Genomic DNA, 19,315 nt, shown 5'->3' on the forward strand with positions numbered 1-19,315 from the left:
GGGCACATTGTCTTTGTACCGGGGATCCAGCAGGGTGGCAACCCAGTATTCCGCACACGTTAAAATGTGGGCAACTCTGCTGTCGTTGCGCAGGCACTGCAGCATGTAGTCGCTCATGTGTGCCAGGCTGCCCAGAGGTAAGGACAAGCTGTCCTCTGTGGGAGGCGTATAGTCATCGTCCTGTGTTTCCCCCCAGCCACGCACCAGTGATGGGCCCGAGCTGCTTTGGGTGCCACCCCGCTGTGAACATGCTTCATCCTCATCCTCCTCCACCTCCTCCACCTCCTCGTCCTCCTCGTCCTCCAGTAGTGGGCCCTGTCTGGCCACATTTGTACCTGGCCTCTGGTGTTGCAAAAAACCTCCCTCTGAGTCACTTCGAAGAGACTGGCCTGAAAGTGCTAAAAATGACCCCTCTTCCTCCTCTTCCTCCTGGTCCACCTCCTCTTCCATCATCGCCCTAAGTGTTTTCTCAAGGAGACATAGAAGTGGTATTGTAACGCTGATAACGGCGTCATCGCCACTGGCCATGTTGGTGGAGTACTCGAAACAGCGCAACAGGGCACACAGGTCTCGCATGGAGGCCCAGTCATTGGTGGTGAAGTGGGTCTGATCCGCAGTGCGACTGACCCGTGCGTGCTGCAGCTGAAACTCCACTATGGCCTGCTGCTGCTCGCACAGTCTGTCCAGCATATGCAAGGTGGAGTTCCACCTGGTGGGCACGTCGCATATGAGGCGGTGAGCGGGAAGGCCGAAGTTACGCTGTAGCGCAGACAGGCGAGCAGCGGCAGGGTGTGAACGCCGGAAGCGCGAACAGACGGCCCGCACTTTATGCAGCAGCTCTGATATGTCGGGGTAGTTGCGAATGAACTTCTGCACCACCAAATTCAGCACATGCGCCAGGCAAGGGATGTGCGTCAAACCGGCTAGTCCCAGAGCTGCAACGAGATTTCGCCCATTATCGCACACCACCAGGCCGGGCTTGAGGCTCACCGGCAGCAACCACTCGTCGGTCTGTTGTTCTATAACCCGCCACAACTCCTGTGCGGTGTGGGGCCTGTCCCCCAAACATATGAGTTTCAGAATGGCCTGCTGACGTTTACCCCGTGCTGTGCTGAAGTTGGTGGTGAAGGTGTGTGGCTGACTGGATGAGCAGGCGGAAGAAGAGGAGGAGGAAGCTGAGTAGGAGGAGGAGGAGACAGGAGGCAAAGAATGTTGCCCTGCGATCCTTGGCGGCGGAAGGACGTGCGCCAAATAGCTCTCCGCCTGGGGCCTAGCCGCCACTACATTTACCCAGTGTGCAGTTAGGGAGATATAGCGTCCCTGGCCGTGCTTACTGGTCCACGTATCTGTGGTTAGGTGGACCTTGCCACAGATGGCGTTGCGCAGTGCACACTTGATTTTATCGGATACTTGGTTGTGCAGGGAAGGCACGGCTCTCTTAGAGAAGTAGTGGCGGCTGGGAACAACATACTGTGGGACAGCAAGTGACATGAGCTGTTTGAAGCTGTGTGTGTCCACCAGCCTAAATGACAGCATTTCATAGGCCAGTAGTTTAGAAATGCTGGCATTCAGGGCCAGGGATCGAGGGTGGCTAGGTGAGAATTTACGCTTTCTCTCAAATGTTTGTGAGATGGAGAGCTGAACGCTGCCGTGTGACATGGTTGAGATGCTTGGTGACGCAGGTGGTGGTGTTGGTGGTACATCCCATGTTTGCTGGGCGGCAGGTGCCAACGTTCCTCCAGAGGCGGAGGAAGAGGCCGAGGCGGCGGCAGCAGCAGCAGAAGAGGCCGAGGCGGCAGCAGCAGAAGATGTAGCAGGGGGAGCCTGAGTGACTTCCTTGTTTTTAAGGTGTTTACTCCACTGCAGTTCATGCTTTGCATGCAGGTGCCTGGTCATGCAGGTTGTGCTAAGGTTCAGAACGTTAATGCCTCTCTTCAGGCTCTGATGGCACAGCGTGCAAACCACTCGGGTCTTGTCGTCAGCACATTGTTTTAAGAAGTGCCATGCCAGGGAACTCCTTGAAGCTGCCTTTGGGGTGCTCGGTCCCAGATGGCGGCGGTCAGTAGCAGGCGGAGTCTCTTGGCGGCGGGTGTTCTGATTTTTCCCACTGCTCCCTCTTTTGCTACGCTTTTGGCTCGGTCTCACCACTGCCTCTTCCTCCGAACTGTGAAAGTCAGTGGCACGACCTTCATTCCATGTGGGGTCTAGGACCTCATCGTCCCCTGCATCGTCTTCCACCCAGTCTTGATCCCTGACCTCCTGTTCAGTCTGCACACTGCAGAAAGACGCAGCAGTTGGCACCTGTGTTTCGTCATCATCAGAGACGTGCTGAGGTGGTATTCCCATGTCCTCATCATCAGGAAACATAAGTGGTTGTGCGTTAGTGCATTCTATCTCTTCCACCCCTGGGGAAGGGCTAGGTGGATGCCATTGGGAAACCCTGGCAGCAGAGTCTTCAAACAGCATAAGAGACTGCTGCATAACTTGAGGCTCAGACAGTTTCCCTGATATGCATGGGGGTGATGCGGCAGACCGATGGGCTTGGTTTTCATGCGCCATCTGTGCGCTTTCTGCAGAAGACTGGGTGGGAGATAATGTGAACGTGCTGGATCCACTGTCGGCCACCCAATTGACTAATGCCTGTACCTGCTCAGGCCTTACCATCCTTAGAACGGCATTGGGCCCCACCAAATATCGCTGTAAATTCTGCTCGCTACTGGGACCTGAGATAGTTGGTTCACTAGGACGTGTGGCTGTGGCAGAACGGCCACGTCCTCTCCCAGCACCAGAGGGTCCACTAACACCACCACGACCATGTCCATGTCCGCGTCCGTGTCCCTTATTAGATGTTTTCCTCATTGTTCCCGTTCACCACAATTTTGAGAATGGCAAATTTGGGAATGCTTTTTCAACCCAGAACAAAAAGTCTGCTTTTACGGTCACTACAAATAACTTGACCAGCTAAAACTGTGCAGATTTGGTTGAATAGAGATGTGAGACCTGTTTTTTTTTGCGCTGTGTGACAGTTAAAGGTTTAATCACAGAATGACACTTCTATCAGCACGCTAGCGTGTGTCTTAGGTTTTTCTGAATGATACTATCAATAACTTCAATGTAAGATTTTCTTTTTGGGATAGATTTCAAGTAGGCCTGAAATACAACAAACTAGTTATTTTCAGAATGGCAAATTTGGGAAAGCTTTTTCAACCCAGAACAAAAAGTCTGCTTTGACGGTCACTACAAATAACTTGACCAGCTAAAACTGTGCAGATTTGGTTGAATAGAGATGTGAGACCTGTTTTTTTTTGCGCTGTGTGACAGTTATAGGTTTAATCACAGAATGACACTTCTATCAGCACGCTAGCGTGTGTCTTAGGTTTTTCTGAATGATACTATCAATAACTTCAATGTAAGATTTTCTTTTTGGGATAGATTTCAAGTAGGCCTGAAATACAACAAACTAGTTATTTTCAGAATGGCAAATTTGGGAATGCTTTTTCAACCCAGAACAAAAAGTCTGCTTTGACGGTCACTACAAATAACTTGACCAGCTAAAACTGTGCAGATTTGGTTGAATAGAGATGTGAGACCTGTTTTTTTTTGCGCTGTGATACAGTTATAGGTTTAATCACAGAATGACACTTCTATCAGCACGCTAGCGTGTGTCTTAGGTTTTTCTGAATGATACTATCAATAACTTCAATGTAAGATTTTCTTTTTGGGATAGATTTCAAGTAGGCCTGAAATACCACAAACTAGTTATTTTCAGAATGGCAAATTTGGGAATGCTTTTTCAACCCAGAACAAAAAGTCTGCTTTGACGGTCACTACAAATAACTTGACAAGCTAAAACTGTGCAGATTTGGTTGAATAGAGATGTGAGACCTGTTTTTTTTTGCGCTGTGTGACAGTTATACGTTTAATCACAGAATGACACTTCTATCAGCACGCTAGCGTGTGTCTTAGGTTTTTCTGAATGATACTATCAATAACTTCAATGTAAGATTTTCTTTTTGGGATAGATTTCAAGTAGGCCTGAAATACCACAAACTAGTTATTTTCAGAATGGCAAATTTGGGAATGCTTTTTCAACCCAGAACAAAAAGTCTGCTTTGACGGTCACTACAAATAACTTGACCAGCTAAAACTGTGCAGATTTGGTTGAATAGAGATGTGAGACCTGTTTTTTTTTGCGCTGTGTGACAGTTATAGGTTTAATCACAGAATGACACTTCTATCAGCACGCTAGCGTGTGTCTTAGGTTTTTCTGAATGATACTATCAATAACTTCAATGTAAGATTTTCTTTTTGGAATAGATTTCAAGTAGGCCTGAAATACCACAAACTGGTTATTTTCAGAATGGCAAATTTGGGAATGCTTTTTCAACCCAGAACAAAAAGTCTGCTTTGACGGTCACTACAAATAACTTGACCAGCTAAAACTGTGCAGATTTGGTTGAATAGAGATGTGAGACCTGTTTTTTTTTGCACTGTGTGACAGTTATAGGTTTAATCACAGAATGACACTTCTATCAGCACGCTAGCGTGTGTATTAGGTTTTTCTGAATGATACTATCAATAACTTCAATGTAAGATTTTCTTTTTGGGATAGATTTCAAGTAGGCCTGAAATACCACAAACTAGTTATTTTCAGAATGGCAAATTTGGGAATGCTTTTTCAACCCAGAACAAAAAGTCTGCTTTGACGGTCACTACAAATAACTTGACCAGCTAAAACTGTGCAGATTTGGTTGAATAAAGATGTGAGACCTGTTTTTTTTTGCGCTGTGGGACAGTTATAGGTTTAATCACAGAATGACACTTCTATCAGCACGCTAGCGTGTGTCTTAGGTTTTTCTGAATGATACTATCAATAACTTCAATGTAAGATTTTCTTTTTGGGATAGATTTCAAGTAGGCCTGAAATACCACAAACTAGTTATTTTCAGAATGGCAAATTTGGGAATGCTTTTTCAACCCAGAACAAAAAGTCTGCTTTGACGGTCACTACAAATAACTTGACCAGCTAAAACTGTGCAGATTTGGTTGAATAGAGATGTGAGACCTGTTTTTTTTTGCGCTGTGTGACAGTTATAGGTTTAATCACAGAATGACACTTCTATCAGCACGCTAGCGTGTGTCTTAGGTTTTTCTGAATGATACTATCAATAACTTCAATGTAAGATTTTCTTTTTGGGATAGATTTCAAGTAGGCCTGAAATACCACAAACTAGTTATTTTCAGAATGGCAAATTTGGGAATGCTTTTTCAACCCAGAACAAAAAGTCTGCTTTGACGGTCACTACAAATAACTTGACCAGCTAAAACTGTGCAGATTTGGTTGAATAGAGATGTGAGACCTGTTTTTTTTTGCGCTGTGTGACAGTTATAGGTTTAATCACAGAATGACACTTCTATCAGCACGCTAGCGTGTGTCTTAGGTTTTTCTGAATGATACTATCAATAACTTCAATGTAAGATTTTCTTTTTGGGATAGATTTTAAGTAGGCCTGAAATACCACAAACTAGTTATTTTCAGAATGGCAAATTTGGGAATGCTTTTTCAACCCAGAACAAAAATTCTGCTTTGACGGTCACTACAAATAACTTGACCAGCTAAAACTGTGCAGATTTGGATGAATAGAGATGTGAGACCTGTTTTTTTTTGCGCTGTGTGACAGTTATAGGTTTAATCACAGAATGACACTTCTATCAGCACGCTAGCGTGTGTCTTAGGTTTTTCTGAATGATACTATCAATAACTTCAATGTAAGATTTTCTTTTTGGGATAGATTTCAAGTAGGCCTGAAATACCACAAACTAGTTATTTTCAGAATGGCAAATTTGGGAATGCTTTTTCAACCCAGAACAAAAAGTCTGCTTTGACGGTCACTACAAATAACTTGACCAGCTAAAACTGTGCAGATTTGGTTGAATAGAGATGTGAGACCTGTTTTTTTTTGCGCTGTGTGACAGTTATAGGTTTAATCACAGAATGACACTTCTATCAGCACGCTAGCGTGTGTCTTAGGTTTTTCTGAATGATACTATCAATAACTTCAATGTAAGATTTTCTTTTTGGGATAGATTTCAAGTAGGCCTGAAATACTACAAACTAGTTATTTTCAGAATGGCAAATTTGGGAATGCTTTTTCAACCCAGAACAAAAAGTCTGCTTTGACGGTCACTACAAATAACTTGACCAGCTAAAACTGTGCAGATTTGGTTGAATAGAGATGTGAGACCTGTTTTTTTTTGCGCTGTGTGACAGTTATAGGTTTAATCACAGAATGACACTTCTATCAGCACGCTAGCGTGTGTCTTAGGTTTTTCTGAATGATACTATCAATAACTTCAATGTAAGATTTTCGTTTTGGAATAGATTTCAAGTAGGCCTGAAATACCACAAACTAGTTATTTTCAGAATGGCAAATTTGGGAATGCTTTTTCAACCCAGAACAAAAAGTCTGCTTTGACGGTCACTACAAATAACTTGACCAGCTAAAACTGTGCAGATTTGGTTGAATAGAAATGTCAGGTCTATTTTTTAGGCGCTGGGTGACAGGCTCAACTTGCCCCTGATGTAATATATGGCCAAAAAATAACCAGACTGTTGATGGTTAAATGCACTTCGGTGACACAGGCTCAGCCTGCAGCTGATGTAGTATATGGCCAAAAAATAACCACACTATCGATGGTTAAATACACTTGGTGATAGCTCGTGCTGGCGCCCAACAAGTCACAAAATGGCCGCCGATCACCCCAGAAAAAAATTGATCTAAAAACGCTCTGGGCAGCCTCAAAAAAGTGAGCAAGTCAATAATAGCACTTCAATGATCCACAGCTGCAGATCGATCACAGAATGAAGTCTTTTGGAGAAGTTAATCTGCCTAATCTCGCCCTAACGTCGCAGCTGCAACCTCTCCCTATACTGATTATTGCAGAGTGACGTGCGGCGCTACGTGACTCCAGCTTAAATAGAGGCTGGGTCACATGGTGCACTGGCCAATCACAGCCATGCCAATAGTAGGCATGGCTGTGATGGCCTCTTGGGCCAAGTAGTATGACGCTTGTTGATTGGCTGCTTTGCAGCCTTTCAAAAAGCGCCAAGAAAGCGCCGAACACCGAACCCGGACTTTTACGAAAATGTTCGGGTTCGTGTCACGGACACCCCAAAATTCGGTACGAACCCGAACTATACAGTTCGGGTTCGCTCATCCCTACCCGGGTCCCATTTTGGCTGAAGGTGTGGTGGTCTCTGCTCTTTATCCTGAATTGGAGGCAGAGGTTCAGGTAGCCCAGTCAGAGGCTCCTGATCTTTGTCCTCCTGGGAGGTTGTTTGTGCCTCTCGCTTTAAGACACAAGATTTTTAAGGAGCACCACGATACTGTCCTTGCTGGGCACCCAGGGGCAAGAGCCACAGTGGATCTCATCGCTCAGAGATTCTGGTGGCCGGCGTTTCGTAAATCGGTTGAGGGTTTTGTGGCAGCCTGCGAGACCTGCGCTCGTGCCAAAGTCCCTCATTCACGGCCATCAGGTCCTCTCCTTCCGTTACCCATTCCTTCCCGTCCTTGGACACATCTGTCCATGGACTTCATTACGGACAGTGGCGTTGCTAGGGCTGGTGTCACCCGGTGCGGTAGAAAATGGTGTCACCCCAACCTGCCCCCCCCCCGAGCAATAATCTTTTAGTCATATAACCAAAAATATGTTGAAAGAATGAAAGAAGTCAAAGTTAATGCTTTTAAAAAATAACGTTTATTTTAAATCCAACCCCTTTACTGAACAAATAACATTTTACAACACAAAATTTAACAGGATAAAATTATAAATAATTAAATAACACAAAATTCAACATGACTAATAAATAAATAATAATTAAATAACAGAAAATTGAACAGGAACAAATACAAGTGCACTTAAAGAACATCTCAATCAATTCAGAACTTTGCTTTCCTGGCCTTCAAAACTGCAAAACTATTAATTGCTTCATCGAAATCAATGGTTTGCACTAATTCGCTTTCAACTGACAACAGTGCAAGATCGGAAAGCCTAGACTCTCCCATTGTAGATCGCAGATAATTTTTGATAAGTTTAAGTTTTGAAAAGCTCCTCTCGCACGAAGCCACAGATACGCAGATTGTGAGGAATAATTTCAGACATGGTGAAAGGTGTGGGAGAGACTCAATAAAATCCCATTCAGCTATGAAGGTCAAAACTTGTAAAGCTGCCCAATCTTTGACTTCTTCTAGGTCCAACTTTGCTGCTTTTAGGTGTCTTCTGAACCTTGGTATCTCCAGTAACAGCTCACTCTCAGATACCTCATCATAGAAATTGGTCAGTTTTGGAATGGACACCTTTAATTCTCCTTCAGTGGCAGATATGAGACTCTTTGCTTGAACAGCCTCAAACATGCCTGCTACTTCCATGATGGCTCTTAATCTGGTCTGGAGTTCCAAATGAAAGCAATCAATGCACTCAAACATCGCCCTCTTATTTTCTTCTTGCAGACTTGGGCTTCCAGCATCTCTTGCCAGTTCCCCTGCCATCCTCTTCTTGAACCTGGTTCTTCTCTCTACTGCAATTCCATATTCATCAGCTTTTAAAAGTGCCTGCTGAATTGCATTTTCAACTAGGTGACTGCGCTCCTCACACAGAAAAAGTCTTAGTGTCTCAAGCTTTGTCACCACTTTATCGAGACTTAAGCCCTTAGTCTGCAGGTACTGCTGTGCATCATTAACTTCCCTCAGTACATCAGACCAGAAGTGCAGGTAGCATAGAAAAGTAAAGTCACAGACAGCAGGTAGAAGACCTTGTGCTGCTCCTCTTGTGTCCATATTTTCACATGGTTCACAAAGAGCTCCAAGTGCCGACACGAACATGTCAAATTTTTCTTTTACTGGCTTAACTGCGGCTTGATGAGCACTCCAGCGTGTTGTGCATAGTCTTTTTACTGACACTCCAGCATGGTCAATTAACACATCCCATCGATGGGTGGAAGCAGCAAAAAAAGAAAACATTGTCTGCAGAGTTCCAAAAAAGGTCACGCAAGATGCATTTTGAGCAAAAGAGTGCTGACCACACAAGTTAAGGGAATGGTCTACACATCCATTAAAAATAGCCTTCCTGTTTTTCCCCTTCAGAATGGATTGTACACCTCCATGGATTCCAGCCATAGTAGCAGCATTATCATAACCCTGAGAGCGGCACATCATTATGTCGAGTCCATCACTTTCTAATTTTTGAAGAATGTCAGAACTGAGGTCAGCAGCTTTTTTCCCCTTTAAAGGGAAAAATCCTAAAAAAAAATTCTTTTACCTCAACTTTCCTGTTGGTGATGTGTACATATCTGATCACTTCAGACATCTGATCAGTATGCGATACGTCAGTTGTGTTGTCAAACATGATGCCAAAGTACTTTGCAGACTTTATGTCCGTTACAATCTTCGCCTTCACATGATTTGCCAGGACACTTATAAACTCATTCTGAGTTTGTGGAGAAAGATAGGAGACAGACATGTTAACTTTACAGGTGTGCTGCTTTAACTTAATTAGGTGTTCCTTCAGTACCGGATCATACTTGGAAAGCATCTCAACCATCTCAAGAAAGTTCCCTTTATTCAAAGAAGACTCATCTTCCTTGTGACCACGAAATGCCAGATTCTGCTTGGCAAGAAACAATGTAATATCCAGCAATCTGTGCAAAATGTCCCTCCACTTTTTCTTCTCAGTCTCCATCGTAGAAATAGTTTGGGCATCAATGGTTTCATGCAGCCTCAGTCCTGCTGCCAAAGTTTTCCACTTTTCCAGACAGTATAAGTGCTCTTCAGATGTCTTATGATTATATACCTTTGGGCTCAGTTTCCACCACTTCTGAAACCCAGTGACAAATTTGGATGTTGTATCTGTAGTACAGCTGGTAAAGAGTCGGCAACAAAAGCAATATAAATTCCCGCTGACAGGTGAGTAAACCATCCATGTCCTCAGAATTTTCTCTCCATTTGGCATGATCTTGTAAAACCACACTTTTGAAAGTTGGCGCACTTCTCCCTTTGATGCAGCTTTTTCATCTGGCCTTTTGGTGACACTAAAAGGACCATCTTGGTTCTGGAAAGAAGCACTTCCTCTTTTCACAATTTCTACCCGAAAATGATCTGGAACCGGTATCTCCCAGAAGGACACATCAGATAAAATTTGCAAATCTTTCTCCGTAACTGCAGTCATGTCTTTCATAGTATACGGACTATGACTTGAGTCACTTTCAGCACTCTCTTCTGCTTCAGATTCTGTCATTTCCATTCCTTGCTCTTCTGCTTCAAATTCTTCTATTTTCCCTCCTCGCTCTTCTTCAGATTCTGCCATTTCCACTTCTTGTTCCTCTGCAGAAAGCTTTCTAGCAAAAGCATCAAAAGAATCAGCTTGATCAATTGGCGGAGTGTCTTTTGTTGAACCCTGGCCATCATCTGGTCTTTTGACATACTTGAGCATGGATCCAGCAAGGGTTTTGATTGCTTGAATTTTTGCCTCTTTTGTTCTCCTTTGCTGGAATCCACTTGGCCTCTTTGACTTATGCACTCCATGTGGCATGGTGGAATATTCGCTTAGGAATTCAGACTTTGCTTTCTGAAATCCATTTGAAAAAAGGACAGCATGAAAACATATAATTTGTCTCTTGTGCTTCTCATATTTTGCTAATGGTATGTATAAACCATATCATACACCGTCGTTTGGTTTAACTTTGTGGGGGGGGGGGGTTGCAGAGCACCCACCCGCAGTGGCGGATCCAGAGCTCGGTCTCAGGAGGAGCACTTCCAGATTGTTTTGTGTCGGCAGACAGAAAATAATAGCAGGCTCAGGCTGGGAAGGCAACTTGAATTATGCTAAAATCATTGGGCTAGGGCCATTTTAAAGGGTTTCTACCACCAGAAATACTGTTATGTAGCTGACTGATATAGCGATGCGCTAATGTCAGCACTACATAACAGTATGTTTCTAACATTTGTCCCTGCAGCCGTATTTGTTAAAAATGCACTTTTATAATATGTTAATGAGCCTCTAGCTGCTATGTGGGCGTAAAATCAGCACCTAGAGGCTCCGTCCACTCACGCTTTATCCCGCCCAGGTCCAGTGTTCTGCCCGCCCAGCTCCTCTTGATTGATGCCACTGTTCCCTGCATCGTTGGCGAAATCCCGCTCCTGCGCCGTTCACTTCGTTCTTCGGCGCAGTGCGAGTGAATGATGCGATCCTCACTGTGACGTAGTCGGCGCAGGCGTGGGATTTCGCCAACGACGCAGGGAACAGTGGCATCAATCAAGAGGAGCTGGGCGGGCACAACACAGGACCTGGGCAGAATACAGGGTGAGTGGACGGAGCCTCTAGGTGCTGATTTTACGCCCACATAGCACCTAGAGGCTCATTAGCATATAATAAAAGTGCTTTTTTAACAAAAACGGCTGCAGGGACTAACATTAGAAACATACTGTTATGTAGTGCTGACATTGGCGCATCGCTAATGTCAGTCAGCTACATAATAGTATTTCTGGTGGTAGAAACCCTTTAATGAACTCTTTTAGTATGGCAGTCAATTTGCATGTGGTCATCACAGGACTGTCATGCCGGCCATTAGGCCATAGTAGTGTCACTATGACACTATGGCCGGTGTGATGGTCCCGTGATGACCACATGCAAATCGACTGTCACACTAAAAGATTAACTGTAGGCTATATTACAGAAGGCTGGTCCTGGTGGTCAGTGGTGTGGCCTGTGTTCTACAAGGCTAATTTACATTACTGAGAAATACAGGACACACTACAGCATAATATACTGGAATCTACAGTATACACTGTAAATATATCAGTCCTCAAACCAAATAATAACACCGCCATACAATGACCAGATAACACCTACATACAGTGACTGGATAACACCGGCATAAAGTGACTGGATAACACCTCCATACAGTGACTGGATATAGGATATAAGGGGGCCCAGTATAGAGCAGTGATGGTGAACCTTTTAGAGACTGAGTGCCCAAACTGCAACCCAAAACCCACTTATTTATAAAAAAGTGCCAACATGGCAATTTAACCTGAATACCAATATGGTCTGTCTTCCATGTACTTTATCATTTACATAGCTATAATATCCTGCCTACAGTTAATGCGCTGCCTGTGCTGTTTATAGCGCGCTCTGCACTGATGAATGGCAGAAAAAGTGTAAGGCAAATTGGTACACCCATAGACTTTTTCCCAGGGTGTGGGATGGGTGCCCACAGAGAGGGCTTTGAGTGCCTGACATCTCTCCAGGTCCAACCTGGAGTCCAGGTTAAAATTTGGAAATGCCCCCCGCCCCCAAATATAATTAAGTAGGCGCAAAGCGGCAGCATGACAGAGTGTGGATTTGGCATCAGCATGAGGAGACCACAGAGTGGCCCAATGACAGAGTCTATAGTTGACGTCAGCAGCAGCAGTGTCAGGAGAAAGCCAACAAGTGGCACATTGACCGAGTCTGGAGTTGGCAGCATCAGGAGAAGGCCACCGAGAGGCAAAATAACAGAGTGAGGAGTTGGCGGCAGTATGAGAAGGCCAAAGAGTGGCACAATGATAGAGCCTGGAGGTGGCCACCCTGCTTACCTCCTGACTTTGGCAATAGCAATATTTTTACAGCACAGTACGTGTCCCCTATATTTTTATATAATAAATAAAGAGTCCCACAGTACATAATGTGGGCAAAATATACCTAATTACATAACATTCTCAATACATAAACTTATTTTTATGTGGAAAATGGTGCCAGGTGGTGTACCATAATAAAAATGCCAGGGTACACCCCCTGGCACCTTAGAGTATCACTAATAAAAATGTAAAATAGCCTTTTTTCACAAAAAAATAAATGTATTTATTGGGAATGTTATGTAAGTAGGTATATTTTGCCCACATTATGTACTGTGGGACTCTTTGCACCGGCCCTGTCACGTGGACGTGACCAGAGCCTGTGCAAGGATTTTTTGGCAACACAAGCGAAGCTACATCTCGGTGACCCCCCCCCCCCCTCCCCGCCCGCAGCTCACCTGGTCCTGGTTCTGTCTGCAGCAGCTGGCTTCTCCTCTGTGTGGTCCTGATATCTTCTCTCTGCTTCAATCTGGTTTAAGGACTGTACTTTTCGCCCTATAAGATGCACATAGGTTTTAGAGGAGTATAATAAGAAACAATATTTTCCATTATACCTCAGGTCAGACCCCCATATCAGCCGTCAGCACCCCATCCATCATGCCCATGTCAGCCCCCATCCATCATGCCCCATGTCAGCCGTCATGCCCCTATGTCAGCCATTATGCCTTCATGTCAGCCGTCAGCACCCCATGTCAGCCGTCAGCCATCAGCCCCCCATGTCAGCCCCCATCCATCATGCCCCCATGTCAGCCGTCATGCCCCTATGTCAGCCATTATGCCTTCATGTCAGCCGTCAGCACCCCATGTCAGCCGTCAGCCATCAGCCCCCCATGTCAGCCCCCATCCATCATGCCCCCATGTCAGCCGTCATGCCCCTATGTCAGCCATTATGCCTTCATGTCAGCACCCCATCCATCATGCCCATGTCAGCCATCAGCACCCCATCCATCATGCCCATGTCAGCCGTCAGCACCCCATCATGCCCATGTCAGCCCCCATCCATCATTACCCCCCATGTCAGCCGTCAGCCATCAGCCCCCCATGTCAGCCATCATGCCCCCATGTCAGCCGTCAGCACCCCATCCATCATGCCCATGACAGCCGTCAGCCCCCATCCATCATGCCCCCCCATGTCAGCCATCATGCCCCCATGTCAGCCGTCAGCACCCCATCCATCATGCCCATGACAGCCGTCAGCCCCCATCCATCATGCCCCCCCATGTCAGCCGTCATGCCCTCATGTCCGCCGTCAGCACCCCATGTCAGCCATCAGCCCCCCATGTCAGCACTCCATCCATCATGCCCATGTCAGCCGTCAGCCCCCATCCATCATGCTCCTTATGTCAGCCGTCAGCACCCCATGTCAGCAGTCAGCCATCAGCCCCCCATGTCAGCACCCCATCCATCATGCCCATGTCAGCCGTCAGCACCCATCCATCATTACTCCCATGTCAGCCATCAGCCCCCCCATGTCAGCCATCATGCCCCCATGACAGCCGTCAGTCCCCATCCATTATCCTCCCTAATGGGGGACAATGTTGGAGTCTGCGCCATCAGGGGGGGTGACATGATGAGGGACAATGTTGGAGTCGGTGGCACGGACATTTCTTCTCTTCCCCTCCAGGCTCCATGGCACAGACATGTTTGTACATTTTGTCCCCCATCTCCCCCTCTCTACAATACATTTACAGTGTCAGTACCTGATATATCACTGGGGTCTGGCTGGAGTGGGGTCGGTCTGGTCCTGGCTCCAATCTCAGCTGGCCTGGCTCTGCCTTAAGGTGTCTTCTCCTGGGTCCAGACTAGAGTCCAGCAGGGTCGGCCAAGTTCCAACAGCATGCCACTGTGTTCTTCTGCTGCCAGCCTGGAGGGGCAGCTTTTACAGGCCACAGCAGCTCCGCCTCCTCTCCTCCCTCCGCCGCGGCCCCACTGACAGTCAGTGACGCCTCCTTTGGCCTGAGCCGGCACACATGTAGGCAGGACAGCCGCAGGCCCGCTGCCCGCACTGTAAGTAAATAGTATGTAAGGCCCCCGGCCGGACTTACTGCCGAAGTGCAATTTCAATGTGTTACATCATTTAATTAATCACCTTGGTAGGTCTGGCTGGCGGCTGCTGCTACAATGGGGTGTCACCTGCCCCCGGCGGGGGGGCGGGTGACACCCCATTGTAGCAGCAGCCGCCAGCCAGACCTACCAAGGTGATTAATTAGTAACACAATGAAATTGCACGTCGGCAGTAAGTCGGTCCGGGCCTCCGGCGGGGGCGGGTGACACCCCATTGTAGCAGCAGCCGCCAGCCAGAAGGTGATTAATTAGTATACACAATGTAATTGCACTTCGGCAGTAAGTCAGTCCGGGCCTCCGGCGGCCGGGTGACACCCCATCAGACTGGTGTCACCCGGTGCGGCCCGCACCCCCGGCACCCCCCTTGCAACGCCACTGATTACGGACCTGCCTCGTTCCTCGGGGAAGACTGTGATTCTGGTGGTGGTGGACCGTTTTAGCAAAATGGTGCATTTCATTCCTTTTCCTGGCTTGCCCAATGCTAAGACGCTGGCGCAGGCATTTATTGATCACATTGTCAAATTGCATGGTATTCCTTCAGACATTGTCTCTGATAGGGGCACACAGTTTGTTTCCAGATTCTGGAAGGCTTTCTGTTCTCGCTTGGGGGTTCGGTTGTCATTCTCTTCTGCTTTCCACCCGCAGTCGAATGGTCAGACAGAGCGCGTCAATCAGAATCTGGAGACATATCTGCGCTGTTTTGTGGCGGAGAATCAGGAGGATTGGTGTTCTTTTTTGTCCCTTGCTGAGTTTGCTTTAAATAACCGTCGTCAGGAGTCCTCTGATAAGTCACCATTTTTTGGTGCATATGGGTTTCATCTGCAGTTTGGGACATTCTCTGGAGAGGGGTCTTCTGGTTTACCTGATGAGGACAGATTCTCCTCGTCTTTGTCATCGATTTGGCAAAAGATTCAGGATAATCTAAAGAGCATGAGTGAGAGATATAAGTGTGTGGCGGATAAGAGACGTGTGCCTGGTCCGGACCTGAATGTTGGTGATCTGGTGTGGTTGTCTACTAAGAATATCAAATTTAAGGTTCCCTCCTGGAAGTTGGGTCCTAAGTTTATTGGGCCTTACAAAATCTTGTCCGTCATCAATCCTGTTGCCTACCGTCTTGATCTTCCTCAGACTTGGAAGATCCATAATGTTTTTCATAAGTCCTTATTAAAACCTTATGTCCAACCCATTGTACCCTCGTCTTTGCCTCCGATTGTGGTTGATGGTAATCTTGAATTTCAGGTCTCTAGGATTGTGGATTCTCGTGTTGTCCGCGGTTCGCTCCAGTACCTCGTTCATTGGGAGGGTTATGGTCCTGAGGAGAGGATGTGGGTCCCAGTGACGGACATTAAGGCCACTCGTCTCATCAGGGCTTTCCATAGGTCCCATCCTGAGAAGGTGGGCTCTGAGTGTCCGGAGTCCACTCGTAGAAGGAGGGGTACTGTCACCACCAGACATCTGAGAAGCTCTGACAGACGTCCTTCAGAACCTCCTGCTTGAGGTTCCTTTTGTTTTGCTTTCATTTTCTCATCTCGTTAGACTCTCTCAGCTGTCATGTAGTTGCACTGATTACATCCCTTTAAATCCCTTGCCATACTGCATCACTTTGCGGTTTATACAACTTCCTGGAGTGTATGCATGCTGATGCTACTACTGAGTCTTCTACAGATAAGTTTTGTTCATTCTTTTGTATTTTCCTGTTTGCTGGATCCCAGGAGACCCTGACTCCCTCTGTATCAAGTGTAGGGAGCCTGTGGTCGTGTCCCCTCACTATTATAGGGTGTTCAGGGGTTAATCAGTCGAGGTACGAGGATATGCGATCTTCTACCATTAAGAATTTCGCATAGGCTGAGTAGTTAGGGAGAGAGCCAGGTCTGGTGCAGAGCTATCCCTTTGGTTCCTTAGTTTTGGATCCAGTCAGCCGGATCTTCCTTTTGTGTCTTCAGGTTTGCTGTACACCTTCTGTGACAAATAGTTGCAAAATAAAAATATATTTGCTGTTCAGCGGTCCAGTTAAATGTTCTAAAGCCCTTTTTGTCCTGCAATAGTGGCAACATAAAAATATATTTGCCGTTCAGCGATGCAGTTATATGTTCTAAAGCCTTCTGTAACGTGTATAAGTGGAAAAAAATAAGGGCCTATTTTCCGTGCAGCGGTACAGTTATATGTTCTAAAGCCCTTTTTGTTGTGTAATAGTGGCAAAATAAAAATATATTTGCCGTTCAGCGGTGCAGTTATATGTTCTAAATCCCTTTTTTGTGTGTATTAGTGGGGGGGAAAAGGGCTTATTAGCCGTTTTGTGGTGAATTGAGAAAATTACTGACTTTTTGGGGTGTTTTAATTTCCTTTTTATTTATTTATTTGATCTAACAGTATGTCAGACAGAGAAGTGCCAGGCTCTGCACAGGGGAGTGGCAGAGGCCAAAATGTTTCTGGTGCAGGCAGTGGTCACAGCAGAGTAAGGGGCCATGGCAGCAGGGGTCACTTCGAGAGGCCTGAGCACCCAGTGTCAGCTAGCGGTCGTGTGTTGACCAGCAACCTATCGGTTCTTGAATAATTGACTCTATCTTCGACTTCGTCGCAAGACATCAGGCACTCCCAGCCAAGAGTCGGTGGGTTCGTCAGACACAACCCTTAGTTGGCATGGCCTAGGAGCAGGCCCTGTGCCCTGACCTGTCCTCAACCTGCCTCTGTCCTTTTCTGTTCCCTCAGCCAGAGATGTATAGCATGTTGTGGGCTCAGCTACACTATACAGTGAGGACGAGCTACTAGAAGACAGTTAGCAGCTACTGGTAAGCCAAGATGTGGAGGAGACATCTGCTGCTTCCTCCAGTATGCGGGCAAGTAGTGATGAGGAGAGTGACGTGGGAGCTGGTGTTGCGAGCGGTCAGGATCCTGACCCAGAAACGGTTGAGGAGGACATCAGTGACGTGCAGACAGTACTCAATGATGATGATGTAGCTGATCGCACTTGCAAGCCAGGTGACGAAGGGACCTTAATTTTATTTATTTTTTCTTTATATAATAATGTAATGTTATAAAATCCGGTGTCTCCATGATAAACCTGTGGCATGGGGACCCTATGTGGCTTCTACACACTTTCAAAATAATCCTTTAGCGGGCCGAACAGATGCCGGATGACCAGGACGCTCCATGACCTTCCCAGGAGCTTCTGTTGAGAGCACTGGTTCATTTCTGAGATGTCCGTATAGTGTAGGGGGAATCCGAAGACCCTCTCCATCTCTGTGCACCATAGGAAGCCCTTCTTCCCATCCATGATGACTGGGAACTAGTGATGTTTTCCCTGACAAAGAAACTAGGGGCTGCTAGTTATGGTTTGAATCTTAATTAGGGTTGAGCTGTAAAGTTCGGGTACCAAACTTTAGGATTTTTGGACCCTGAACCCAAACCCAAACTTTTCAGTAAAAGTTTGGGTTCGGTGTTCGGCAAGTTAATGGTGCTTTTTGAAATGCTGCAGAGTAGCCAATCAACAAGCGTTTAACTCTGTGCCCTTAGAAGCCATCACAGCTATGCCTACTAATGACATGGCTGTGATTGGCCAGTGCAGCATATGACCCAGTCTCTATATAAGCTGGAGTCCCGTAGCGCTGCACATCACACTGCTGTTACTATTGTAGGGAGAGGATGCTGCTGCTGTGAGGGAGAGAATAGAAAAGAATCTTTAATCAGAATTGCTTGTTAACTGAGCAATCTACATAGATTTAGTTTAGTGGGTGCAGTGCCCTGCCCTGAACCCAGTGACACAGAAAAATAACTTTTATCCGTCTTTTAGTTAGGTGGGCGGCGGCGGCAATTTTATGCAAGCTCAATGCACCAGCACAGCATATGTGCATTTGTGACATTCAAATCCAAGCTTGAAATACTGCAATAATAATTTGGGTTTAAAAAAACACCCATTTTTGGCAATATCCTACATCTGGTGCCTTTGCAGCATTGTCAGTGTGTAAGACAAACTTGAAATACTTCAATAATTTTCTGGGTTTAAAAAAACACCCATTTTGGGCAAAAAACTAAATTTTCAGCCTTTGCTGCATCTGTCAGTGTGAGATACATGCATAAGACACTGCTGTTCTATTCTGTTATCAAAAAATATCCAATTTGGGCAAAAAACTAAATTTACAGCCTTTGCTGCATCTGTCAGCATGAGATACACGCATAAGACACTGCTGTTCTATTCTGTTATCAAAAAATATCCAATTTAGGCAAAAAACTAAATTTGCAGCCTTTGCTGCATCTGTCAGTATGAGATACACGCGTTAGATACTGGTGTTCTATTCTGTTTTAAAAAAAACACCCATTTTGGGCAAAAAACTAATTTTGCAGCCTTTGCTGCATCTGTCAGTGTGAGATACATGCGTTAGATACTGGTGTTCTATTCTGTTATTAAAAAAACATCCATTTTGGGCAAAATACTTAGTTTTGCAGCCTATGCTGCATCTGTCAGTGTGAGATACAAGCTTGAAATACTGTAATAATATTCTGGGTTTAATAAAACACCCATTTTTGGCAATCCCCTACATCTGGGGCCTATGCAGCATTTGTTAGTGTGACATACAAGCTTG

Source organism: Bufo bufo, chromosome 2 (genome assembly GCF_905171765.1).
Source record: "Bufo bufo chromosome 2, aBufBuf1.1, whole genome shotgun sequence".
Lineage (NCBI taxonomy): Eukaryota > Metazoa > Chordata > Amphibia > Anura > Bufonidae > Bufo > Bufo bufo.